Source organism: Columba livia, chromosome 5 (assembly GCF_036013475.1).
Source record: "Columba livia isolate bColLiv1 breed racing homer chromosome 5, bColLiv1.pat.W.v2, whole genome shotgun sequence".
NCBI lineage: Eukaryota > Metazoa > Chordata > Aves > Columbiformes > Columbidae > Columba > Columba livia.
This window is the reverse complement of record NC_088606.1, coordinates 15,181,762-15,209,288: the sequence shown is the minus strand read 5'-3', so window position 1 is coordinate 15,209,288 and position 27,527 is coordinate 15,181,762. Positions and strand designations below refer to the sequence as shown.

Sequence of the window (27,527 nt, the reverse complement as noted above, 5' to 3'; positions counted from 1 at the left end):
TGCCTTTCCAATTTGCTTGAAATGCCAAACAACCATGGCATGGTTGATGTTTAGTTCTTTGGCAACTTCTGGTGCAGTTCTAAGAGGATCAGCTTCCATGATTGTTCTCAAATGGTCGTTGTTAACTTCTGATGGCTGGCCACTTCGCTCCTCATCTTCAAGGCTCTTCTGTGAAACTTTTTGAACCACCACTGCACTGCGGCTCATTAGCGGTTCCTGGGTCAAATGTATTGTTTATGTTGTAAGTTGTCTCCACTGATGTATGACCTGTTTTGAATTTGAATAAAAAAAGTTCCTCAAATTTGCTTTTTGTCTAGCATAATTTCCATAGTCTAAAATAAAATAAACAGCAAGTAATAAGCATGTAGCAAAAGAACATGAAGCAAGAAAAATGCATTAGAATGATGTGGAACATAACCACATTTATTTGCTAATGTTTTCCAATATCAAACGGCAATTTTCAACAATGCAAAAAACTACAATTCCTTTTGCACCAACCTTTGTGCTTCCCAAAGTTTTTGGAGAAAGTAACTTTAGAATGGGCTGTTTTATTTGCAAGTGGTTTTTCTTGTCCACATTATTTGCAAAACAACACAAAATTTTGTAAGAAATTTGGTAATTTTAAAGCTTACATTCAAATGACGGATAACAGTGAAAAAAGTCAGATATGTTGTTCATCAACCCACTTAAATGCAAGCAGAACCTAACAGTGTTGTTTCAGCGTATTAAATTTGTGCTACAATCCCTTATATATTTTCTCACACAAACAGTTTTAGACCTCAGCTTTGTTTCTGTTGATTTTAGGTGCTTATCAAGCCTACATTTTGAACAATTCTTGTGCTTCTCCCCAGGGCAGCAGAGGCATGGAAGATTTGTCAACCACTTTTCTGAAGATGGAAAGTAATGCATAGAGATGAAATTATTTAGTGTTTCATAGACTCTCTGTCAGAGCAAGTATTTGCGGTCACTGTTCCTAAGGTCTAGGTAAGTTCAGATCATCTCAGTAGCTTTTTTTTCTGGGTCTAGAGCTTACTTCATGACTATTGCAGCAAGAGAAGGAGAATTCACGTGTATGAGCCACACTTCTGCATGTAGTTATAAGGATTGTTGAACAACTTAACACCAGTTGTGGCTTGCATTAAAAGAATTTTCTTTAGAGGTAGTACTCTGGTGATTTTTTTGTCAGTACAATAAGTATATTGCTCTGACTGCTCTAACTTCACAGGCAGGTTGGAGCATTTGTGCCACAATCTGTACTGTGGAAAGCTGGAGGAAAGCAACAGCTTGTGTGTAGAAAGGCTACTAAGCCCTCTGCACACCGGGAAACAGTTTTTTATCCTGAACTTTCCAATCTGGCCTAGAAATAAAAGCAATCCTAATGTAGGTCAGGAGGAAAAGAAGTAGTTTAGGCCTCTTACCCTAAGCCTACGTGCTGTAGTAGGGATCATTCACATCACTGAAGTCAAGCACTAGATTTAGATAGTTAAAACTTTAACTCCTGTAGTGATGATGAGGAATATCCAGGATCTACTTAGATAAGTGTAAGCTTATATTTCTCAAATGCAAATGAAAAGGAAGTATGCCTCAAATTCTTAAGACATTGGCTGAATCTGAGTCAAGAACTTCAGTGTATATATAGAAAAGGATCAAAATGAAACTTCTTTTACAAATACTTAGGTAAAGATTTGCGATTTTAAGACTCCAGGGTTATTTCTTTAAAACCTTCACATGTATCATATTCCTTCCCTTCTTAGTTTAAGAAAAAAAAAAAAAAAAAAAAGCAAGCACCCTCCCAATAAAACCCAAAACTGCCCAGCAGAATCAATGCGGAGGATCTCAAATTCCACTTCTCTATGATGTAGTGCTGCTTGGGATCCAGTTTTCCCCTTTTCCTGCTGATCTGTCAACAGCAATGTATTTGCTGTCTGCCTGAAGATCGCTGGAGAAGTGCCCAGTCATAATCTTCCCCTTATTGATTCTGGTCAGCAGCTATTGACAGCTTTAAAAAGATTATGTTTTAATTGGGGATCAGATAGATGGCATTTTAAGGTATTTAATTTCACTTTGTAACTCACTATAGATTATCTGAGTGGTTCCACAACTCAAGGAGGATAAAGATGAATGTGTTGTCCTTTTCTTTAGGTGACCCTGAGTGCAAATGTAGCTCAAACTAAAGTGACTGAAAATCTTTTTCTATCAATGGGCTGAAAAGGTTGAATGTGAATTCATTAGTGTTATCTTTGTTTAAGGCACAATATGTACACCTCACCAAGCTCACATCTTCAGTGTTCACACTTGTTCTCATGTGATTTAAGAGTGAAATAGACTGGTGAGGTAAATTCAGAAAAATCAAGATGAAGAGTTAGAATCCACATTGTCTTGAAACTTGTATGTTCACTCACAGCTCTACAAAATGAGTGCGCAGAAGTACCATGAAAAAGATGGGATATAGGTTCCTAATTTGATGGCGATGACTTCTTTGCCTCACAAAGGAGGTTCAAGGCAGCGCTGAATAAACAGATTCCTAAAATTGTTTTCTGCACATTTAAAGGAATGAAGACATTCTTACAAGGAAAAACAATTCAAGAGACAGGAAATCAAAACTAAATACTGAATTCTGAGACCTACACACCACCATGTAGCTCAGCCTAAACAGCCGAAGTCTGATAATCCCACTTTCAGTACTCAAAATTGTCTGGTGTACTGTCTAAAGGTGCCTTCAAGAAATCTAGATCCACCTCACCAGGAGATGCTTAATAACACATGCTGATGAAGTTCAGAACCTAGCATTCTGTACATGCTAGATGGACCAAGGATTATAATTTCAGATTTACTGGGTATAAATTTGAGGATATTTTTCCCAGAGATGCAAAACTTTTTTAAATGTCCAGGCTTGATTCAAGGACTCTGAAAACTGTATTGGATTTTCCCACATCCAGCTAAGTATTGCATAGATATTCATCATCTTGAGTGTAACAGATCTGATGTGTCTCAATTATATAAATTTCTCTAGACGGTAATACCTAGCACATCATTGTTGATGTCTGTGAAATACTCTATATATGAATATTGCAATTTTAGTTAAGGTAAAAGGTTGAAAGACCCTCTGGTTCTTAATTTCATCATCCAAGAACATGGTCATTGCTTTACATAGTAAACTAGACCCCACTGAAGAATTATAGAAGAAAGCTTGTTTGTTGTGCATAATGGTTGTAAGATGTTTTCGTATGCAGGTAAACAACTATTGTTTAGTGATAATATTCCTCATACACCAATAGATGAAAGGAAGACCCAGGTTGTGTGAGCTGAAGAGAATCTTAAAGATCCCTTGTAAAGGGTGAAGTCAATGATTGGAATATAGAGAGCTGAATGTCCAAAATATTTGCGCCCTTGATATCCTTCATAGATTTTCAAAATACATTTAATAGGTACTTTTTTTTTTTTCTTTGTGCTTCCTCATCTCACTTACTCGAAGTCATTAAATCTCTTCACTGTCTCCTAGGCCATGCAAGTTGACAGAGTTGTGTGTGGAGAGAAATAAAGTGTGATGTGGATGCCTGAAAGAGGCCAAATGAATTGTATGTGGAAGGTACAAAATTTCTTCCTCTGCCTATAGAACCACTTCAGTTCAAGACATCTGTAATAGTGAGATGCATCCCACCTGCTTTTACTTGAGGCTGTCTACCATAGTTAGACTTTGGCTGCAACAACACAAGGTATGGAAGGCATTTCTTTTCCCTGCAGTACTTCCACAGGCTCTGCCACCTTTGTCCCTGCTGCCATTGCAGAGCCTGAGGACCTCACAGTCAGGAACACACTCATTCCTTCTCACACAGCTCATGAGACTGGGAAGCACTGTTATGCCTTTAGCACTGCTGGAGACTTGAAGCACAGGCTGATAGGCAACATGTCCAAGCTTATATTTGAAGTCAGCAGGACACCAGGGAGCTGAGAGCCAGGATCGCACCCTGACAAGAAGATAATTTATTTTTTCAGTGCAAGTCAAACTAAAGAGTAAAGGTAAGGGGAATCAGAGTGAGGACAGATTCTGTGAATCTTGTAGAAGTGATGAGCCTTTAGAGGCAGTTAAAAATAAGTGTCCTCTCTGGGTTCAAGAATTTCTGGTCTTGGCAGATTATCAGATCCTTGTTTTCCTCGTTGTCTCAAGCAGCTGTTTGAATCATCATGACCTTAGAAAGTCTTACAGAAATAGGGAGAAAAGAAATTCAGTCCTGTGGCCTCCTGAATGACTTCCTACTCCTGTTTGATTTAATTTTGTATATACAAAATTTCCCTCTTCTTGCTGGAAAGATAGTCAGTTACCCTTTAAGAAGTCCACAAGCTCTCAAAACAGAAATAGAACATGTTATTTCAGTCAAAGATGGAAGACATGAGCCTGGAGGAGCAGGACAAAAATCTGAAGCAAGGTGATGGATCACTGGCAACCGACTAAGAGATCTGAACAGAACAGTGAGATGATGTGAAAGAGTGTGTGGGCCATCTATTTGGCAGCAGTGTGCAGATGGCCTACAGGAAGGTGACGCAGGTATCAGGGAGGGAGAAGCAGGTTGCAGTAATCAAAAGGAGAGATGAATGCACTGCAGAACTTGAATGGTCCACTAAGGACAACCTCTCAGAAATACCAAGAAATTCAGTGTGCAACAACTACTCTTGTACAGAGGATTTAATTGAAATAACCTCCGAGCCCATGTTGAGAGGCAGTATTAATTGGCTCTGCCAAACTTAAATGTTGAGCAGCAATTTATATTTCATGCACTAGCCCTCATATGGGGCAAGAACAAAAGAAAACAGGATTTCCTGTGGCTAGGGATGAAGATGGTGTTTTTTTTCCTTCAGACCAGATACTACATATTTCAGAGCTATTTCCTTACAATTGAAAAGACTTTATTTGTGGCTGAGGTCAGACTGACAGACTCCAGGGAAACAGCACCGAACTTTCCCCATAAATTTTATTCTCAGAAAATGAGTGACTCCATTCTGTAATGGTGTGGCTAGTGCCTTTGTCATTGTCTATCTATAAGAACAATTTTAAATATCACAATCGATTGACTGGATTTTAGTCATTGCCCATGGTTTCTGTTTTCACAAAAAGGTTCAGATAAGAAATAACTTTGCTCCATCCTGAACCACTTCTTTGAGCTGGTCTGAATTTAGGAAAGCCCTTTTCATGACCATGTGGAAGCCAACTTCTTGGGCTTTCCCAGCCTCATACAGCCTGGGTTAAATTCATTGGCTTTTACTGGTCAGCAATCTCAATAAAAATCCATGCCTAGATGCTCCTTGCTGTTTAATGGGCTGATTCAACATCAGAGAGAGAGAGAGGTCTCGTATTTTTCTCAATTTTGTCCTTCTTGCTTCTGATTCACTCATTCAACTACATGAGTGATAGGAACTGTGGGACTCCACATATATAGATGCAATCCCAGCAGACACTGATATTTGAAGCACTGTGTTCTACAGACCTGCTTTGAGCAAGGTTAGTCAACTCAGCGCTTAAAAAGCTGGCAGCCATCTGGAGCCCAGCCTACGCCAGAGTTCAAAATTGTTTCCTTCACTGTCGGTAGCAACAATGGGGAGGGGGATGGTGGGTTGAAAGATTTCTTAGAAGCAGATTTGGAGAAGAATTCACTGCAGGCTGAAGTCACAAGTTAAGCCCAGATCCTAGAGTTCATGGACACTGTGCCCTGTACTACAACCTCTGCTTAGAGGCATCATTAAATGCCTGATAATTAGCAAGTCATTAGGTTTTGACTACACTTAAAGGTTAAAAGGAGAATCTTTGGTGATGGATATTTTGTAATTTATATTTCTATTGTGTTTTTATGTATTCTCTTTGTGCTAAGTGGTTCCGGTGCCCACCTCTTACCCAGAAGCTGAAATCAGCTCATGTTGAAACTCTTCTTTGAAAACAACCCAAAAATTATGTCACCTTTTCTTAAATTGAGGCCACATTTAAAAAATTGTGGGGTAGGAAAAGTTTAACACCAGTGACTCTTTAATTTTTCATCAGAGCCTTGGAGATGTGTGTTTGATAGCAAGCTAGAGAGCGGTACTACAGCACTGCAACACAACACTGCAAAATTGCAAGATGAATATCTAAGCCTTGATGAGATAATGTGGGACATGTCATTTCTTGGGGTCAATATTTCCTGTAATGACTCCTAAAATACAATCTTGCTTGATTAAGTGTTTTTTAACAACTTCTATCATGTCTATCTTTCTATCCACAGACTGGTCGAAACTGCCTTGCTGCATTTGGAACAAATCTTAAACAATCCATTTAAGTCTCAAGATGAAGACAAAATCTGTCATCCATAGTATTCCCAAGGAATGAAAATAATATTCCTTGGACACTTTTAGTAACAAGTGAGGTGCTGTAGCAGTATAACTATCAAACCAGAAATTATTTGCACCGTATTTTGAACTTCAGGAGTAGTATTCTCACATAGTGAGCTCTGTAAAGCACATGCAGAATATTTTGTCTGCTTCTGACTTTTAAAGAAAGGCAAATTCAGTAACAATTCTCATTCAGAGTGTTGAATGTGTTTCATTCAGTTCATTCCATGCTTGCAGGACAAAGTGAAGATTAAAAATAAAAAGAAAAAAAAATCAAAAGAGAAAATACTACCATGCCGTGTAGTGGAATGAGTAGAGCGGAGGATTATGAAGGACAATCTGTATGACAGCAGGCTTTCTAGGCCTGCCAGTGAACAGAGGGGGAAATCACGATTTGTCTGTAATCCCTTTGAACTGCCTTTCCCGATATAGTCTGCAGACTCCCTGAAAGCTCTGGCATTTGTGGAACCAGCTCTGTGTCCCATCCACTTGGCAGCCTGTCATAGTTCAGAGGACATCTGAGGGCTCCTGAGCATCCTGTCCCAGGATTTCTTTTCTTCGGAAATAGCTAGAGGGTGTAAGAGTTTCCCTGGGTGGCTGTGTGAAAGCTTGACCCTGCCCATGGTTACCAGCAGATTTTGGTAGCAAAACATCCTGAGAGTGGTGTGCTTACAGCTCATCATATTAGAGAAGAAAATGTCCCTCTCAGCCCCATGTGAGGGACCTGTATTTTTATTCATCTTGCCTAGACCTGGGGTTTTTACATGAAATTGTGTGAAGCTGCAATTAAAAACAGAAGCTAAAAGCTTGGCTTCCTTTTCAGATTTTTACTCAGTAATAGAGTATTTTACCTGCAGATAGCAGCAAACTCCTATGCATTGCAGAATGATGTCTTAGCCATAGGGAAGTACCTATTTATTTTTTAATAAAATAAAATAAAATAATAAAAGCAGTATTTCTCCACCTAATTGATGAATTATGGCATATTTACATTGTTAGCATGTTTCGTTAGATCATGTGATATCCCACAGCCTGACACAGTGGCATGCACTCACTGCAATAGCTGCTTCTACTATACTATGTACAGGTGAAAAATGAGCAGGAGGAAAGGGTGTGAGTGTTGTGACTCGCACTTTAACCAAGTTTAAGAACCTACAAAAAATGTAGATTCTATTTTGTCAGGGAGCATAAATTGACATCTTAAATTGATACAGAAAAAACCCACTTTTGAAATGTGGACAACCTGTAGGTTTAATCCCTTAGGTATCAATAGAGAATAGTACCTACAACTCAAGATGCTATTGTACTAAGGGGCTACAGGGAGGGCTGAGTGCTATGACAAAACACCTCCCCCGTAGTACAGACATCTTTTGCTTTCCTTGTTGCATTGTTGCTTTTAATAACTTTTTTTTTTAAACATACTTAATTTCATTTCTCTGACAGAAATTACATTGTTAATATAGTACAAAGTGGACTTGTTCATGCATATTATGCATTTACTTTGATCTGACTTACTTGATACTGAGTTTTCCAAACCCTTGAAGAAATTGAATATAAAATGAGGGTGAAGGAACAGAGAGAAACTGTGTAGCTGTGCAGTAAGTTGGTCCACAAGGCCTGGGCTCTCAAATATGATATATTTGTGGTACAGATTTTTGCCTTTTGTTTTTTGACCTCTAACTGCTTAATAACAATCACTTTAACAGTCATGGTGAATAGTGTTTTATGGCACAGTATAGTATTCTCATTCTTATTGACTGCCAATATTTAGATTGCAGTCAGTGCCAGGAAATATATGGCAGATGCCATACAAAGACATTATCTCACTCTCTGACATGAGCTTGGATTTGGAAGAACTGGGTGATCACAGACATACCTTTATCTTCTCTGGTGGTGGTTCTTTTTAACATCAGTGGCTTAGGGTAGAGTGATATGTCTCCAGAGCGCAGTTTTCAGGCGGACACCAAAGTCTGGGCATCCAGTTTAGCCCCCATACATGCAAAGGGAATTTTCGAAGCTGAAGGTAGCCAAGACTGACTAAAATTGTGCTGCAAGTCTTGAGTGCTCAAGGACTCAGACAGGCAGCAAATCAAGGAAGCTGCGCCTTGAATGAAGTGCTCCACTTTTTGTACTGTTTCGTGCACTTCACATGCGAGTCAGAATTAAAAGATGAGTTGGAAAAAAACCTTTATGAGTTTACACATTTTTACCATTTTTTCATCCTGTTTTTTTGAGCTTTGTGCATTAAAAAATCCTATATGTGAGAAAAGTGGCTGAATAAAAGATTTTTCATGTTTGCATTTCCTATGTCCTGCTTTTTATAAATGTAAGAGCTTGCCACTGCATTAAGAAATTATCTTGGGGCACAGATCTTCCGTTGGTAAATTGTCATAGCTCCAGTGAAGTCAGTGGGGCTGAGGACCTGCCTGACTTTGCAATCAAGCAATCAAGTAAGCATTTCCTGTTGTGGATAATCTATTCAGTAAATATTAAAGGTTTCACCTTACCAGAAATAGTTTCATGCTTTTTGAATTTTTGTACTTAATACTATATAGCTAATCAATAAATTATTTGATCAGCTGCCCACCCACACAGACATGTCCTTAATGCTTTCTGTAATTTTGTAACAACCCCTTGGCACCAGATGTGGAAGTTCTGGGAACCAGCTTAGCTGAAAGGACTGAAAATGCTGCCCTAATGATAAATGCACTGCTTCTAAGTGAAACGAACTTGCACCAGTGCACATTGTCAGGTCACACTTTTGAAATCTAGCGTTGACAAAGGTGCCTCTTTGGCAAATTTTCTAATTTCATGAACTGTTACTATTTGAAGCCTTCTTTTCAGAGCGGCTGGTCTTCGTGTCCAGGAATCCTTATTTAAAAAGTAGCTTTTTGTTTGTTTGTTTTTTATTACATTCTTTCCTGGTCAGCAGATAGTTTGGACTTGTATCCAGATCATGGCTAGAAGAGATGGTCTCAACCCATATTGCTTTGTTATGTTGTTGAAAGATTGAGTCCCCTGACAGGATCATTTTCACTTTTTCTATCTGCTTCCCTTATTTTTACCTCAAATAACTTCTTACATGTATTTTTTAACATCATGTTCCCTTCCATGTCTAAAAATGAGAAGCTTAATATAAACCTCTCTTATACTTTCCATCAGTCTTTTGCAGGTTTTTAAGAATCTGTCTGTCCTTCACTATCATTTTCCTGAAGACCAGATCCTACTGTGAAAAGCTGTTGTTTTCATTTATTCATTCATGAAAAATCCCAAAGTTCCCACAAAAACACCCCAAAACAGAACAAAAACTGCAAGCAATCATGAAAAAAAAATTGCTGTCACCCCAGACTTCTGCAAATAAATGTACCTCTGAGTTTGATATATTTTTCCAAATACATTTTGTCTCTTTTTGGATGTGTCGTACAGAACTTAACTGGCCTATTTATTTTGTTTCTTCATTTATGCTTCTGCAAGCTATTTAAGACTGGTTTCTTTTGGCATTTTTTTTTTTTTTTTTTCATTTTTCAGAGCTCTGCACAGCTTCCTTCCAATCCATACCTACTCCTTTCCCTGTCTCATACAGCTCTGCTAAGCTGTCCTGGTAGTCACTCACACTATGAGCAAGCAAATAGTTGACACAATGTCTCCTCTTGCTGTGAGAGTCCAACAACTTCATTGTTGGATCAAGCTTATTGCCTGGTCCACCACTGAGTCTAAACCGTAAACAGCTGTGTATCTTTGTAGTCATTAACAGACTCCTCTCGAGTGGTGCATAAGCTTGAATTCACCAGGGAAATAGACTTGGCAACGTGCCTAATGGTGATACTAGCAAGTTTTAGAATAGGGATCTGAAAATGGGCCAGCAACCCTGTTAAGCTTAACTTCATTATTTATTTTCCTTCTTAATGCTGTGTATTTCCTGGTTCAGTGAGTGCTGCTGGAAATCCAAAGAATTCCAGGTTGTACCTATCACAAGCTACAATCTGCAGGGAGGCTGTAAGAGGGGTGCTAGTCACAGTGGCCCTACCTGGGCAAAGGCTTTTCCTCCTGTGCCAATGTCTGTGGGACGCAGGGGCATGAATCCCTTTTTACAGTGATTCTCCTGTTGTCAGTATTGAACTAAAGAATGGTAACTGATTTGATTTTACACTGTTAGCAGAGATAAGGTGGAAATGGCTTTTGCTTCATGTGAGAAGTTGAGCTGTCAGTAGCATGAACTCCAGACCACTTGAAACTATCACAGGAAAGGGGGATGCGATGAACAGATGGGTGGTGGTGTAAGAGGTGACTCAGTAATCTGGAATCACCAATGTGACCTGGATGAGGCTTTGCAGAGACAATGACACAGATCCTGACTGCTGACCTGTTTCTTAGCCTAGATTTTCTGGCTCTCTTTTATACCTGAAATACCACTCTTGAACAGAGAATGCTCACAGAACATGTCAAAGTTGATGAATTGGCATTTCTTGCCACCAAAACTTTTCGTCAGAAAATTCCCAACAAGCCTGAGAGTCAGTGGGTATGAATCCAATGCTGGATTCCTTAAAGAGGGTATCTTGGATTTAAATTGCTGAAATTTAGAGAGGAAATTTTATCCATTAGATGACTCAATCTATAACCTTACCCTGCAGGATTAATGGTCACAATGGATTTCTTTTTTGGCTACCTCTGTGTTAAATTCCCTGCTGCAGGGATAAGTATGCCCACTTTCACTGCTGAACAGTGGCATTCTCATCAGAAAGGAGTTTACATCCATGCTCAGAGAAATATAATTCAATTATTTATTAAAAAAGAAAAACCAAACCAAACCAAAACAACAGAAAAAAAAACGCGAACAAACCAAAGCAACACAAACTCTTATCTCCATTTTCTTGTTTTTAATTCTTCTGGCGTCTGAACTTTGGTATATAATGACAAAAAGACATGAAGATATTACAAGACACTGTTGTTTAAAATTTCTGGGAATACCTATAAACACCATTTCGCAAGGTCAGTTTATCAAAACCAGAGAGATAATGATGTGGTAGTTGCAATATTGTCTAATGACATGCGGATGTTATCGGGTAGCTGTTTTCTCCATTAATATATACTACTGTCTCCTCAGCTACCTATATGTTGAAGTCCAACACTCCTTGTATCTATCTTAAATGGTCAATGTTTATTTAAAGGGCTAAAGACTGTTTCAATAAAATGCACTGAAACTGAAGGACCTTCCCTAAGCTCATAAGGGTACAGTGCAATGCTGTTACACATTTTAGGTAATATTGACCTTCTGAGGTTTTATTTTTTTGAATATAGTTGACAATTCAGGCAAGGTTTGTGCACTCTTTACAAGGACTATCAAATAGATAAGGAAAGTTAAAAGTATATCTATCATTTGCATGTTTTCCAGTTTTAGAGCTACTCCAAGCAGACTAATATTAAGTATTTAATGTATTTTATTTTTTATTTCTGGAAGCAAAGTTATAGAATCATAGAATAGTGGAATAATTTCAGTTGGAAGAGACCTTCAGGATCATCAAGTCCAACTATAACCTAACTCTAGCACTAAACCGTGTCCCTAAGGACCTTTCTAAATGCCTTTTAAACACCTCCAGGGATGGTGACTCCACCACTTCCCTGGGCAACCTGTTCCAATGCCTGACAACCCTTTCCATGAAGAATTTTTTCCTAATATCCAATGTAAACCTCCCCTGGCACAACTTGAGGCCATTTCCCCTCGTCCTATCACTTGCTGCTTGGGAGAAGAGACCAACACCCTCATACTACAACCTCCTTTTGGGTAGTTGTGGAGAGCAATAAGGTCTCTCCTCAGCCTCCTTTTCTACAGGCTAAACAGACCCAGTTCCCTCAGCCGCTCCTCACCAGACTTGTGCTCCAGGCCCCTCACCAGCTTTGTCACCTCCTCTGCACTCTCTCTAGTACTTCAGTGTCATTCTTATGATGAGGGGCCTAAAACTGAACACAGTATTCAAGGTGCAGCCTCACCAGCATGGAGTAAAGTGGCACAATCACTTCTGTAGTCCTGCTGGACACACTATTCTTGATACAAGCATGATCTTCAAGTGTGTTGCTTATCAGGTGAAGAAAGTTTAGAGGCAGCTTGGGATGATGCATTTTGGACTTGAGTGAGGCTCAGTTAGACTGTCTAAGGAACATAAGATTTGTTCCTGGGTCCCTGATTTGCTTAAACCTACTGTAGTTGCATTCTAGGGTCAGGAGGGTCTGCTTTGAGTCATCCTTTTCCAAGGAAGCATCTATCTTTCCCTGTTCTTCCCTTCTGTTCTTTGTGAAAGTCCTTTATTTTTCAGGCTTTTGAATCTTTGCTTTCCCAAAGCAAGAAGTCTCAGGGGCCTGTGCTGGTGCATTTCCAAAGCAGATGCTTGTCAAGTGAGGGATGACTCTTTGCTTCTCTCAGCTACTGAAGAAGAAAGAGGTGAAGGTCCTCAAGAGGAGTTTTAATTTTGTGTGTTGAGCAGTGACCCATCCTGCAGGGTCTAGAGTCCAAACACAATGCATAGGAAGAGATCATGGAGATTGTTAGCAAGCAACTAGTAGACCTTTTCTGCCTAAAACTGGGCAGCAGCAGTTTGATTTGTTCCAGCTGTGGCAAAAGCACCCAGTGATTTCAATGGTATAGTGATCAACCCTTTGAGGTGGTTATTTCAAACATAATGCTTGTGGCACTGTGTTAGTATTGGATTTTTTTATTGTGGTAATATCTGGAGCTCTGTGTAAGGAACACAGAGACATTGTCAGAACTTCAGAAGTCTGAGACACTGGCCTTTCATTTTCTTGCTCAGGGAAAGTTTTGAGGGTGAATTTCTGGCTCACTTGCTCTTCAACATCAAGCACCTCTGTATTTCTCCAAAGTAAAATGGGGACAGAGCTGCTTGCACAGGGAAATAAAATAGTTTTCTCTGCATTTTTTTTCTTGGGAGTATGCAAAAATCCCATGTGCATTTCTTTATGAATTGGACCCTTCTGTTTTATAGCTGGTAGTTTTCATGCTTATTACAATGCCATATTATGGCCTGAGACACTTTTTATGTCCCTATAACATAGCACCCTAGAGAAAGATGCTTCACTAAGCAAGAACCAGTAAACTTGCTACAGAATCAGCGGAATACTTTTCACAAAAGTGCATAAACTTCTGTTCTTAAACATTGTCATCCTTCACCTTAACAAGCACAGAGAAAGGTTCCACTGGTTTCTATGCCTTGTTAGGTCTATCATCTTTTTAATTAATAGTGTTTTTACGAAGCCGTCTGAACTGTGTCATTTCCATTATCAGAAAACCATTGCCATTAATGAATAATTTTCATTTCTGATCCTTGATATCATGCTAGTTGATCTCCTGTTTCCATGCCGCCAAATGATAGCATCGTTTTCTGCCCACGATCAAATTTAATTTGGACTCTGATTATATTATGCTGTTGCGACTGAAGTGTCAATTTTTGTCAGGCAATTAGGAGCTATAACCTGTGAAGTTAAGTTTGATAGGCATTGTAATTGGATTGTTACAGTAATAGCTTGGAACATTCCCTTTTTTCTTGCTTCTTTGATTCTTGATGCATACTTTAGTTGTGAGAACAAAGGCATTTTGTTATTATGCAACCAGAGGATGTTGAAGACAACAAGATGGAGTTTAGGTTTTTCCACTTTCCCCAGATGGACTTAATTTGAGTTTACTTTTGACCACAAATTATGCCAGGATTTTAAAAGAATTTTGGGGGGGGGTTGGGAGTAGTTAGTTGAGGAAATCTTATAAAGAGAGCTGTGGAATCAGAGCTGCTAGGATTGTGATGTGTTCAGGTCACACTGTGGCCCAAATTTTCTGTTAGTGTAGATCAGTGCAGTTGTATTCGATGAATAAATGGAGCAGTTGGCCCCATGGAAAATAATAAGAACAGAACAGCTACCATGTAATGGAGAATTCATATTTTATATTTTTAATTGGATCCTTGCTGTCAGAAATGAAGTTATCGGCTTTTCCCTTTTTTTTTTTTTTTTTTTTTTTTTTTTTGTCTCTGCAGACACAATAGTCCACAGGCCTAGCTGTTAGTTGAAAGACTTTTGTCCCCAATGTCTTTAGGGTGTGCTCAACCCCTCCCCTAGCTTCCTCTCCTGATTATCTCTGATCAAAGGTGCAATGAAGAGACCCTTTAAAAAAGACAATGGAGAAAGGATAGTTTCCTTCCCTACCATGTAGTGTCAGCCCTGCCTTACATCCTTGGAGATATACTTCTTTGTTTGGACAATTTTGTGATAGCCAGTCATTTCGTGGTGTGGCTGGCTGGTTCTGCTCCTTCCTACTTCGGGCATGTGTTCACTTTTCTCTTCTGGTATTCTCAGTCTGTAGTCAGTGCTTGGTCTAGGAGCAATATGGTGAGCTTGAAGCATTCTTCATTAACAACCTGTACTGTGTTGATCCTGGCTGGACACCAGGTGCTCACCAAAGCCTCTCTATCACTTCCTCTCCTCAAATGGGTAATGGAGAGAAACTACAACATCAGGGTCTAGGATCAAGATAAGGACAGGGAGGGATCATTCACCAATTACTGTCACAGGCAAACAGACTTGACTTGGGGAAAAATTAATTTAGTTTATTGCCACTTGAATAAAGGTAGGGTAATGAGAAAATAAACCCAAATCTTAAAACACCTTCCCCCCACCCCTTCCTTTTTCCCAGACCCAACTTCACTCCCAAATTCTCTACCTCCTCCTCCCCCAGTGGTGAAGGGGAAGTGGAATGGTGGTTGTGGTCAGCTGACCACACATTGTCTCTGCTGCTCCTTCCTCCTCAGGGAGAGGACTCCTCAAACTCTTCCCCTGCTCCAGGATGGAGTCCATCCCACAGGACATAGTTCTCCATGAACTTCTCCAGTATGGGTCCTTCCCACAGTTGCAGTTCTTCATGAACTGCTCCAGCATGGGTCCCCTACAGGGCCACAGGTCCTTCCAGGCTCCTGCTCCAGCATTGGCTTCCCATGGGGGTCACAGCCTCCTTCAGGTATCCATCTGCCTCAGCGTGAGGTCCTCCCTGGGCTGCAGGGGAATCTCTGCTCTGGCACACGAAGCACCTCCTTCCCCTCCTTCTTCACTGACCTTGGTGTCTGCAGAGTTGTTTCTCTCAATCCTCTCTCTGGCTGCAGTTGCACAGTGTTTTCTCCCTGATTCTTAAACATGTTATCCCAAAGGCTTTACCACCGTTGCTGATGGGCTTGACCTTGGCCAGCAGCTGGTCCATCTTGGAGCCATCTGGCATTGGCTCTGTCAGATATGGGGGATACTTCTAGCAGCTTCTCAGACTAGCCACCCCTCTAGTCCCCACCCACCACTTCCAAAATCTTTCCTCATTGTAAAATATTTCTTCCTCATGTCTAGCCTGAATCTCCCCTTCTTTAGTTTAAAACCATTACCCCTTGTCCTGTTGTAACAGGCCCTGTTAAAAAGTCTGTCCCCATCTTTTGTATAGGTTCCTTTTAAGTACTGAAAGGTTCCAATAAGGTCTCCCTGGAGCCTTCTCTTTTCCAGGCTGAATGACACAAACTCTCTCAGCCTGTCCTCATAGCAGAGTTGTTCCAGCCTTCTGATCATTTTTGTGGCCTCCTCTGGACCGTCTCCAACAGGTCCATGTCTTTCCTGTACTGAGGGCTCCAGAGCTGGATGCAGGACTCCAGGTGGGGTCTCACCAGAGCAGAGTAGAGGAGCAGGATCACCTCCCTTGATCTGTTGGCCACCCTTCTTTTGATGTAGCCCAGGGTACAAATGTCCTTCTGGGCTGCAGGTGCACATAGCTGGTTCATGTCCAATCTTTCATCCATCAGTACCCTCAAGTCCTTCTTGGGAGGGATGCTCTCAATCCCTTAACCCTCCAGTTTGTATTGATACTGGTTGTTGCCCCGGATTGAGTATTCACAATCCATTGCTTCAATTGTGTGCTCCCTCAGCAACTCTGTTCTATCTTGTGATTCTACTTCTCTGTGGTGTAAACTCACTAAGTTCATTTAGTGTTCATACTCACACAGTCCTTTGCAAAATTTCACCATGTCCAGTTCCGTTTCCTCAGTTTCCACAGGGCTCAGGTGGACCATGTGTTCTTGCAGCAGCCCTCTCCTCTGGGCCCACTTGGGACACCAGGATACAGACGCAGCAGGAAACTCTGGAAAGCAGCAGTTATCACATACTGCATTCTCCACTGGGGCCCTACTAGTGAGATGACTTCATTTTGTTCATGCTTTGTAGTCATGCTCACATTTGCATAGCTGCTAATATTTGGACTGATTATTTTTTTTCATGATGGTGGCTAAGCTTCCTGACATTGTCCCCTTTGGTCTCATGGTGTTCACAACTAATACTGGGAACCTGAAAGGATGCATCAGGGCTGTTACTGAGGGAGTAGATTGCTGATATGACAGAAACAGCTGCATATGAAAAGGTGATATATGGAATGGAAGGTAAGTTAGATGAATTTGAAGGTATTAGTAATCTATTCTTCAGCTGCATCAGAAGAGATGTCCTGAAATATGATAGAAGATAGTAGAGAGAGGTTGAAGGGTGAATGAAAGCTTTTGTTTCAAAAGGTAATAATAATAACTTATCTCCCTGCTTTTTTATTGCTGTACTTTCCTTTTTCCTTTGTTTTTCTTCCTCCCTGGGAGATAAGGATGGGATGTAGTTATACCTGAAAAAGGAGTGAAAGTCATGTACATTTTTCTGTACATATGTTCTGTTTGCAAAAAGACAGACTTAGAATCTGATGAAAACAGCAATAGGAAGACAAATAGGCATGTAAAAATCCATTCCAGGCAGTAGATGTATGCAGCTTTCTGGAATCTAACGATGACAACAGTGTGTATTAAATTTCTGCTTTTCAGTTTATCTGATGCAGGTGTAGTAATTACCAGAGACCAATGTCATTAATTGTAATGTTCTGTAGGAGTAATCAATGAACTCTGTTTCCCAAAAACAGTTTCACCTTTGCACTATTAGTACTATAATGAAGAGGGTGCAGTATATACTTACATAAAAACTTAGAATCTATTAGCACCTGTGCTGAACAGTAAAGCTGCTGATACTTTGCATGCAAATTGTAGTCATCATCTGAGAAGAAGCAGAGTTCATAGGTTCAATATTCTCTCACTTTCAGTCTCCTATGTCAGCTATGTCTTAACCAGCTGGGGGCAGAATTACATTCTGGAAATTAGTGAGAAAAAAGGTTATAATTGAAAATCTACTATTTCTGCATCTAGCCTCACCATTTATATGTTATAAGACAACATGAAAAATGCTAGCAAGTATAAATGATGTCTGATTTCACATTTTATTTTTAAAGTGTCAGTGCTCAAGTAAGTTTATATTTGACAGGTGATTTAAATACTTCAGTACATTTCTATAGCCATAAGAAAAAAGTCTTTATCAGGATAAAAAGTTGACAAAACTATTTATTTTTGTACTAATGCAAGAAATATTACTCCTCTTTTTGGCATGCAGATATATGAGGCACTATATTAATCTTCATCATTTTTCTAAATATTTCATTGTTTGAGGATATTTCAATGACTGCTGTTTTATGTTGTTTTTACTATATTTATCTTCTGTACTGATTCTTGAATACTATTCTCTGAGTACATACCTGGTTATGGCTGGTACAATCTGACTGTGATGCTGAGATAGACATAGCCACATTTCTGTAAAGCTAATGAATTTACCTTTAGCAAAAAAAATATAAATATATATATATATTTATGTATATATATATATATATTATTTTCCCCTCATACCAAAATAATGCTTCTAGTGCCCACAGCAAATACATGGCTTCAGCTATCTCACAGGCTCCATGACCTTTCCCCTCACTTCTATCCCAAAAGTAGTTGTGAATGTCTGTATGTTTAATTTTTTAACATCACAAAACTGTTCTTTTTGTAATCCTGTATGAAATAATATTAAGATGGGCCTGTTGTGAAGACTTTGACACAGAAAGGAGGTGTGGAAAAATTACAACTGTAGACCAGTAAAATATAATAGCGTGCTGAGTTAATGAAACAGAACAGAGAAAAGCACACAGGGGAAAAAAAAAGAAAAAACAAAAACCAAAAAATCATAGCACTTCTATGGACAAAAAATATTCTGTATCCCTGACTCACTGTGGCAGTAGGTCTGTGATAGTTTCCCTATAGGATGATAGCTTGAGTGTTTCACAGGTTAGATCAGTTTAAGCCCAGTTGTGTGAACTAACCAAGTTAAAAAGATGAACAAAACTCATCCTCAAGAGCATAACAACATATAAAGATAATTAAATAAGACAGTTAGTACAATAATGAAACTAGATTAAAATTCTGACTAGATTAAGATGCAGCTTCTTTCAGATTCTTTATCTATGATTATGGACAATCTCACCTTTTGCTATAGACCAGTAAATATAAGAATGATACAGAGAATTTGAATTGTCTTCAAACTTTCTCACAATCCAGGAATTTTAAAATATTTCTGAAAATTCAAGAATTTTTGTTTGGGCTTATATTTAGTTTAAAGTGTCTCTCTTACACATCTATAAGAAGCATAAACCGGAGAAAGCTTCAGAGATACAACCATTGGTTGTCTCAAATGTTTTTCTTTCATTGAAATTTTCAAATCAGAGATATACAACAGCACTATGGCTGAACCACAGGATTTTTTAACGTCAGAGTAGGCTTTATTCTATGAGGAAGGTTACCCAGTCAAGATGTTACTTTAGGGAATAAACAAAGGATTATTGCTCTGGGCTTCGATTTTCAAAATTGCTCTCAACATTGACCTGACTCTGTCTCAGTGTATGCTGAAGTAGACGATCATGGGCACTTCTAGATAGTTCATTATCCACCAGCTATTATCACTGAATTCAGCTAAAACAGAAGTCAAAACAATATAGGGTGTATTAGTAATCAAATTAATGGAAAATCACAGAAATCATTAATCTTTATTACAGTTGTGTCCCTGTGCTTCCTAAAGGCCTGTGTTTTGAGCCTGGAGCAAAGACAGAGCTTACTTGCAGTGATCTGAAGCATGATCTGTTAGGCCCAGAAATTGTCCTTTTATTTCTCCATGCAAGGAAATAGAGCCCATGACACCTAAAGCAGCCAACCTGTTCTGCAGCTCAGGCATTGCAAACAGTAATCTCACATCAAGTTTTCACTTTTTCTGTAACTTTCCCTGTTTTCCTTTAGAGGAAACTAGGGCAGTGATTTAGGTCTTTCTCTCTTATCTCATCAGCTGTCTTCGTGAAACCAGTAGGAATATAATTTTGGAGATTTTTAGCCCTCAAGTTCAAATTGGCTAATGGTTCAGTCTTTTGTTGAAGGGAAAGTAAAGAGGAGAGAAAAGAAAGATGGAGAGTCAGACAAAACAGTTATATAAAGCTTATTTCCATAGGAAGCCAAGATAAACTGTCTTTATCTGTAGGAATTGTAAGTCCTAGTTATGTAACTCTTCAGCTTATTTGAAGAGGTGATAAACTGTTCCTAATTAAGCATTCAGCTACAGTCCCATTACAAGACATTTTTCCCCTCTCCAGCAACTCAATAATAAATTTTAAAAAATGTTAAAACCTCTACCAACAACCATGTAAATTTCCCTGTGCATTCACATTTTTAGGGTTAAGACTTACTGACAACCAGGGTACTTTATGAAAATTGCTATTAAATTGAGGAAGTACTTTTTAAGATTAAAAGACTTAAAATACCTTATTTTTAAAATATTTGCAATGTGTATTGTTTCTTTGTATCAATCTCTCAGTCCAACAAATCACATAATACCACAGAGTTTGAAACATAAGTAGATTTCAATACTGACTGTGTAAAAGTCAGTGTTAGGGGCAGAAACAGTAAAGTAGTTTGAAAAAATCAACTGATTTCTCTACCTGCGAAGATGGCAAGGAAGATAAAAAAGCCCCATAATACAAAACACTTTAACCACCAAGCTCTGAATTGCACCAGGATGTTCCTGAAGTCTCTTCTTAAAGCTCCCACTTCTCTTGAAAATTCCCTGCAGGTAATCATTTTCCGGGCAGAATCCAGAGGAATTAGAGGGCAGCAATTTCCTGACGAGGTGGCAGAGCTGGAGAGGGAACCCAGATCTTTGTGTCCTTCTCACTTGGCTGCTTTTGTTGGCAGCAGCTGAGGAGGCTGAACTACCAGTGTGATTCTCTGCAGACTGCATGCACTGCAATAGCCAAATCTCATGAATGTTCTTACTTTGCCGTGTGTCGCTGTGCCTTGTAAAAGCTGTGGTGAGTGGGTATCTTGTTAATACTAAGGGATCCTGGGTTTTGTTTTGCAGCAGTCATCAGCTGTGACTTCCATCTAGATAAGATGCTGATTTTCATGTGGTGCTGTGCTGCCATGATTTATTAACTTTCACACAGTCTTGCCTTAGTAATGGGAAACTTAAGCCCTTATGTGTTCTCACATGGTATTTTCTTCTGTTCACATTCACAGAATCACACAGAACACAGAATCACTGAATGTTAGGGATTGGAAGGGACCTCAAAAGATCATCCAGTCCAATCCCCCGGCTGGAGCAGGAACACCTAGATGAGGTTACACAGGAATGTGTCCAGGCGGGTTTTGAATGTCTGCAACGAAGGACATTATGCCTTTTGTACTATTTCAATTTAATTTGCCTTGACTTATATTAAGGTTTTCTTCCACAAGCCCTTTCCTACAGACCAAACCAATGAATGCAGTGTGAGGAAGGCTAGACATCATCCTTTCACTCAGAGAAATAGATCACAGAAAAGGAAGCCTTTAAAATGCTGCTATCCATTTCTTTACCTGATTAGTATATGAAGAACATAGGACAAAAGTAAGGGCTGAAGAGTTAATCTCTTACATTAATCTCCCCCATTACATTATATTAAGTAATCTCTTCCTCAAAGGACTATAAAATGCTGCACTACTAGTAAAATAAATTTCATATCAGGATTTTATAATTATTGAAGTAATTGAATACTTTTCTTTATTTAGCTCCATGATGAAATTGCATTCCAAATACTATGGAGGCACCCGCTACAAGACTTTCTCAAACTGGTGTGATTGGTGGCTCTCTTTACAGACAAAACATTAAACAAAAAGTTTCCTCTGTTTTCCCTTATCATGCACAATTATGAGTTTTGACTTCAAATACTTATACTTGTAATCACATCATTCTGAAAAGATATCCTAAATATATATGTTTTGCAGCTTGACTGGGACTTCAAGCAAATTCTCTTGTCTGAGGTGCTTGGTAAAGTAAAACTGAACTAGTGAGAGTACAATAAAGCAAGTTACACTGTTTAGATACAATAACCAAAAATAAAGTCAATTTAATCTTCCAAAGTAGGACAGCTTTTCAGTGTATTCGTCACTATGGAGATTTAACAGTTGATTCCAACTTGCATTTTAATAGCAAACTTACATAATTGTGAGTCCTGGTGTGGTACTGCTGAGTGTATTCAGACTGGAATTACTGGTTAGATCCTGCTTAGCCTTGTAGTTAAAACATGCTAATAGTTTACACATGTGCATGACAGTTGCTAATAACCATCTTTATAATCACCTTCGGATTTCTCTTTTCTTCCTCACTCAACACTACCTAAAAGAGAAAATCAGTATTAGTGGCCATGTCTGGGGATTAAAAATGAAGATTCTCTTTTTTCTTAACTAGTTTTTGCCAATGAGTATGAGCAGCTGTTTTTGCAGCATGTAATTTAAGTAGATACTTTTTATTTATATGTTTACCTGTTTGTTTGTTTACCTATTTATTTGTTGGTAGACGATATATTTTCCAATATGTGTTTAAAGATGTTCACAAGGGAAAAAAATATCTCAGGAGTATTTAAGAGATTGTTTAGTGCTCAAAACTTGGGAAGTATTTAGGAGATTTTTGGTTTTGACTGAAAAATTACTTTGTTTTAGAAGTATTTTTGTACATGTCCTCTTCATTCCTATGTGCTTGCTTTGTAACCAATTTTAGGCACTACATAACTTGAGGCAAATGGTTGGCTTTAAATTGTCTGTGCCTTAGTTTCTCCAGTTGTGGAATGGTTGGGAAAAATCATCTGCTACGCAGAGTGTTGGAATGCTCACTTAAGTGTTTATAAAGTACCTTAAGGCTTTTGCATGAGATGCATTGTGGATGTGTAATGTAACATTATTATTAATGTATATTGCAAATTATTTTTTATCTCTGTCAATTTTCCATTACTTTATAAAATTAGTCTAATCTAAAATATTGGTCAAATAGACAGAATTGCTGCAATTCCTTTGTAAAAGTTCAATGATGGAGTCATGTTGACTTTTATCTTCAACAATCTTCCCTTATAGTCTCTCAGAGAAACCGAATTTGAGCTGTGCTTCTAATTGTTGGCTTCAGGCTGAAACTTGTGATCACTTTATTTCTGCTGCTTTATGTTAAACTTGCAGAATGAAAAAGCTTGATAACATTTCATACTAATTCTTTATTTTGGGGAATATGAAAGATGAATTTGACCTTCTGAAATTTCAGTCTACACTTTGGTAACAACGAGCATCCTCATTCTTGTTTTCATTCATATTAATACTACATCTATCTCTTTTGCCCTGTATAAAGCTATTAATATTGTTCTATTAACCTCTTTCTAAGTACTAATGACCTTTCCCCTGAAAATGCAATTATTGGACTTTTTTCCCATAATAAATCTCATTTATTAGAAAGTTTGGCCTTGTGCACTTTGTTCTCTGCCATTTCCTTAAAAAACTCATGCTTTATTTTCAAATAAGTACATTATTTTTATTCAGAAAAATATTCTATAATGCATGCACTTGGCCATAATTTGGGAGGAGGTGATGGCTGCTTGGTTCAACTATGTCTCTGTCTTTAGAAAGAAAAGGGCTACAGGGACTGTGCTTTACATTCCTTCATTGCTTGACTGTCATCTGGCTGCTTGCAGCTGTACTGTCTTCTATTTTGCCAATAATTGTCAGCCAGGTCAGTTTGGCTCTTGCTAATATCCAGTTCAAATGGTCTCTGCTTGGTTAGTCAGAACTCCTATTCCCTTTCTGCACTGAGTGGTGATTTTTGAGATGTTGCCTGAGAAACTTTATTTTGCCTGTAAAGTGGAAGAGGAAGTGCTGCTAGATACCTCCTGCTGTGTGTGGCAATGCAATGCAATGAAGCAGTGGCAGTAGCAGAAGGGTTTTTCCAGTAAAACAATTCTAAAAAGCTGTGTAGATGAGAAGCATAATTGTCCTGGTTCTCCTCCACTCCCCACCCTCCTTTTGTTGGACAGGTTTCCAGTTGCTTGAGGTCAGAGAGAGAAGGAAAGTTTTGGCAACTCCTTTTTCACGGCCTTTTTCTTTCCTAATTGTAAAGAATCCTTGCAGAAGAAATGTGAAAATCCATATAGGTTTCCATTTTTATCTAGATAGGAAAAACATCTATAACCACATGTTAGGGAAGAATAGGTTTGTGGTTATAGCTCCAGGCTGGAAAAAGGAAGAAGTGGATTTTTTTTTTTTTTAATTTAATTTAATTTAATTTATTTTATTTTTTTTTTATTTTATTTTTAATTGTAAGCAGGAAAAAAAATTAAATGGGTCTATCAAATTAGAATACAAATTTCTGAAATCATGCACTGAAATAAAGGCAGATGTTACAGACTGTGCATTACAAATTAGAAAGTGAGGCTCAGTTTTTTGAGGATTACTTAAGAATGACAGAAAATGGATGTCAAATTTGTAACATAGTCAGAGAGAATGTCCTTCCATGGTGTTGGTTGATGAGAAGCTCAACATGACCCAACAGTGTGCTCTTGCAGCCCAGAAAACCAACCGTATCCTGGGCTGCATCAACAGAAGTATGGTCAGCAGGTCAAGAGAGGTGATTCTGCCACAAACCATTCTATGATTCTCCAACCCAAACCATTCTATGACTCTGCAGTTCTGTTCTTGCCACCTATCTCCCAGATTGATCAGATATGCTACCAAGAAGGTTAACACTGAAGATTTCAAGTAACAGAAAAATGACTTTGTACCACGTAAGTAGGTAGACATGAGCCATACCATATGCAAAATTTTAGGATTAATTTTTTTTTTTTAAACTTTCTTTTTGTAACGTTTTCTCGAACTGCACTCTTTAGAAAAGCACATCTTTACATTTCCTGGCTCTGTGACTCATCAAAAATGAGCTGTGTTAGTCACATCAAAAGATGTGTTTCACAGAATAAGACAGTAAAAGCAGCACACTGAGTCATCATCATAGGGAGAGTGGGTGCCAAGCCACTATCAGACAACATAGGGAACAGTAAGCATGTTAAATGGCTGGGGTCACAGAAAAACAGCCCAATGACAGGAAATCATTTACAATTGGGTGAATGTGAGCCTCCTCATCTTTTTAGTCTGCTTTTTTAAAGAAGTGAGACGTGCTATCACGATGTTTACCTGTCTGTCAGCTTCTGTCCACCAGTAAGTTTATAAGCCACTGGCCACTTTCAGTCAAATTTGTTGAAGTGGTAGAGAAATACAGAAGTTCTTAATGCATTTCCTAGAAGTTGTTGCTTTTATCAAGCAGGGACGTGTCTTTTGCACCCACCCGAGAGAAGGGCTGCAAGGCTGGCTCAGCCACCACCAGCTCCATGTGCCCTGCTTAGCTGGCCAACATCACAGCTGCACTGACCACCCTGGCAGTGCTTGTGTGGCTCTCAGCCCAGTACAATACACCCCGCTCCTTGCTCTGCAGTCACAGAAGGATCTGGGGGCATGATATAGCTGGGTTATCCTTATGGTTTTGGGAGAAGAATTGGAAGAATAAGTGACTTTATATGGCATGACACAAGACTTGGTGGTGACACAGAACGACAGAAATAGGTGTGGAAGCAGAGAATGGCAGTATAAAGCCACTGCAAACCGGGATTCATTTCATGGAGTAACTTTATTAAAAACCTCTCTGTGCTGGGTATTTTTGAGAGCTTTTTCCAAGTGAAAATATTTCAGTTCTGTCTAGGTTCAACAAATTGCTATAGTTTAGTTTATAACATAATTCTGAGTGCTCAGGCTATACTCCTTGTCAGAGACACATTCTGTTTGAGCTCCCGTAGGAATGAAGGTTGATGCGACTGTACTGTCTGTCTGCTGTGCACTAAGTCAATTGAGAACAAGGCCCAAATTTGACAAACTTGGTTGAGGAGTGGAACTTCCTATTTGAATTGCTGTAAGTTTAATGAAAATGAGTAAGTGGCAAGAAAAAATAGTTTATGCTAATTATCCCTCAGCAAACCAATTAGTAAACGTGTACTGGCTATCCAAACAGCCTGCTTGTGATTGCAGACTAACTATAGCAAGAATTATCTTGTGCTTGCTTTGGGGTTACACAGGAAAGGGAGAGAAGAGATCTGACAGATAAACTGGGGTTATTCTGACAGGGGAAATGAAGCATATGCGATAAATATTTGTAAAATATTGGAGTTTTGTTTGTCTTACTTCTGATGAAATAACTTGACTGTCTTGTCAAAACTTTTACGATACATGAACACTTCAAAATTTGTAAAGGGGAACAATGACAACAAAAATTAACACAACACACAATTATTTCCTTTTTCTCCCCCCCGCATTGATTCAATTTATAACATTTTTTAACTGTCGATAATCTCTGGATTATTTTTTAGGCTTGTGATTTTCACAGAATATTACCTCCTTTCTTATTAGGAAAGCAACAAATATACTTCAATGTCGTTATTTTAGCATGTTGAGGTGGATTCGATTTTCTTCTAATTACTGTAAACTTACACATCTCTTCAACAGGGCTGAGGAGAAACAAAGGCATCGGGGCAAATTAACACTATAACAATCTGGACTCAAAAAATACAGAAATATGAGTTGTTATGCCAAAGAACCACTGTTGACATATGAGTCAGTTACCAAATCAAACTGATATTCCTCATTTTTTTACCCAATAACTAGTTCTTTGCAGAGAAAAGTCCCACCAGAGTTCCAGACCCGAGCGGACGGAGGAAGAAATGCAGCCGACTCAATATGAGTGATAAAGCATACTTCAACTTTATTGCCCGAGATGGCGTGCATTTATACCAAATACCATAATTATGCATACTTGTCTCTATCTAATAGGCTAAGCACATTTACTTACTCCACCTACTTGGGTTTAGCTAGCTATGCGCATCCCACATTCTTCTGACTCTTATCTCTTCAAAAATATCCTGACCCTGCTTTAGTCAGTACTTTTCCGTTCCCCCCTTTCCCACGGCCTAATAGACAAGCTAACTAAGGCCTACTTATGTCAACTAAAATGGGCTCTGCTCGTACAGTTGCTTGGTGGACTCATGTCTGTGCTCCTTGAGCCAATCCCCGACAGTTCTTATCTCCGATTTATTTGGTAGGGACTTTTCTATGCTCTGATTTGCTTTTGATACTGTTGCTGGGGCCGACTGGAATTATCATCTGTAGAGTGCGCCATGTCACCTTACATTGGCATATTGTGTTTTTTTTTCACAGTGTCATCTATTATTATGATCTATCATAATATAGTATCCCATTCATTACACAGCTCCTATTTCTAAATCTGTGACAAAGATTTGCCAAATTGTTTCCTTAATATAGGAATATTAGGGGAATCATTTCACTGCTTTTGTTAGTAAGCTCAAAGAAGGATTGCAAGGACTCTGATGAGTGTGAAGGTGGTGAGAAGACACCACCATGACGTGCTTCACTCTGAGCAGAGTTCAGAGGTGTTTTTGCACTTATCGAACTGGGGGCTGTCAGGCACCCTGAAGTCATGGGATAGAAAACACTAACATACTTTATCTTATACTAGTCTGCTTCTATAATAATTCACTTACTTAAAAAAAATATAGCAACTTTAAAATACACAGAACAAAAAATACAAAACTCCTGTGACTCTTAGCCAGTCTTGTGGGGGTTTTTTTGTTGTTTTTGTATTGTTTTGTTTTCTTTACAGCAAAGAATAAGAGACCGTTAACTCATACTTTTTGAATGTTTAGAGTCAATGATACTGTGATGGGGTTCTATTCTTGCCTTTCCTATGAATACTGCTATGTATTGGTTTTGTTGGTGGGATTAGCAAGGCAGTGTTTGGAACAGCAGTGTTGTCTGAAACACTTTCAGTTGGTACAGCTGGCTGCTTTCACTCATGGACCT

The 27,527-nt window shown here is 38.8% G+C and overlaps 1 long non-coding RNA gene across 2 annotated transcripts in view; it reads left to right on the top strand.

Moving 5' to 3' along the window:
• Nucleotides 1–27,527, top strand: part of LOC135579543 (uncharacterized) — a 67,269-nt gene that overhangs the window by 8,864 nt on the left and 30,878 nt on the right. Inside the window, exons 2-3 of one of the 2 annotated variants that reach the window (XR_010472784.1) lie at nt 852–984; nt 3,503–27,527. The exon at nt 3,503–27,527 is cut by the window's right edge and continues 15,045 nt beyond it. This is a non-coding gene — a long non-coding RNA (uncharacterized LOC135579543). Of the gene's footprint in view, nt 1–851 lie in introns of both variants that reach the window. The other variant, XR_010472783.1, reaches the window with a different exon arrangement.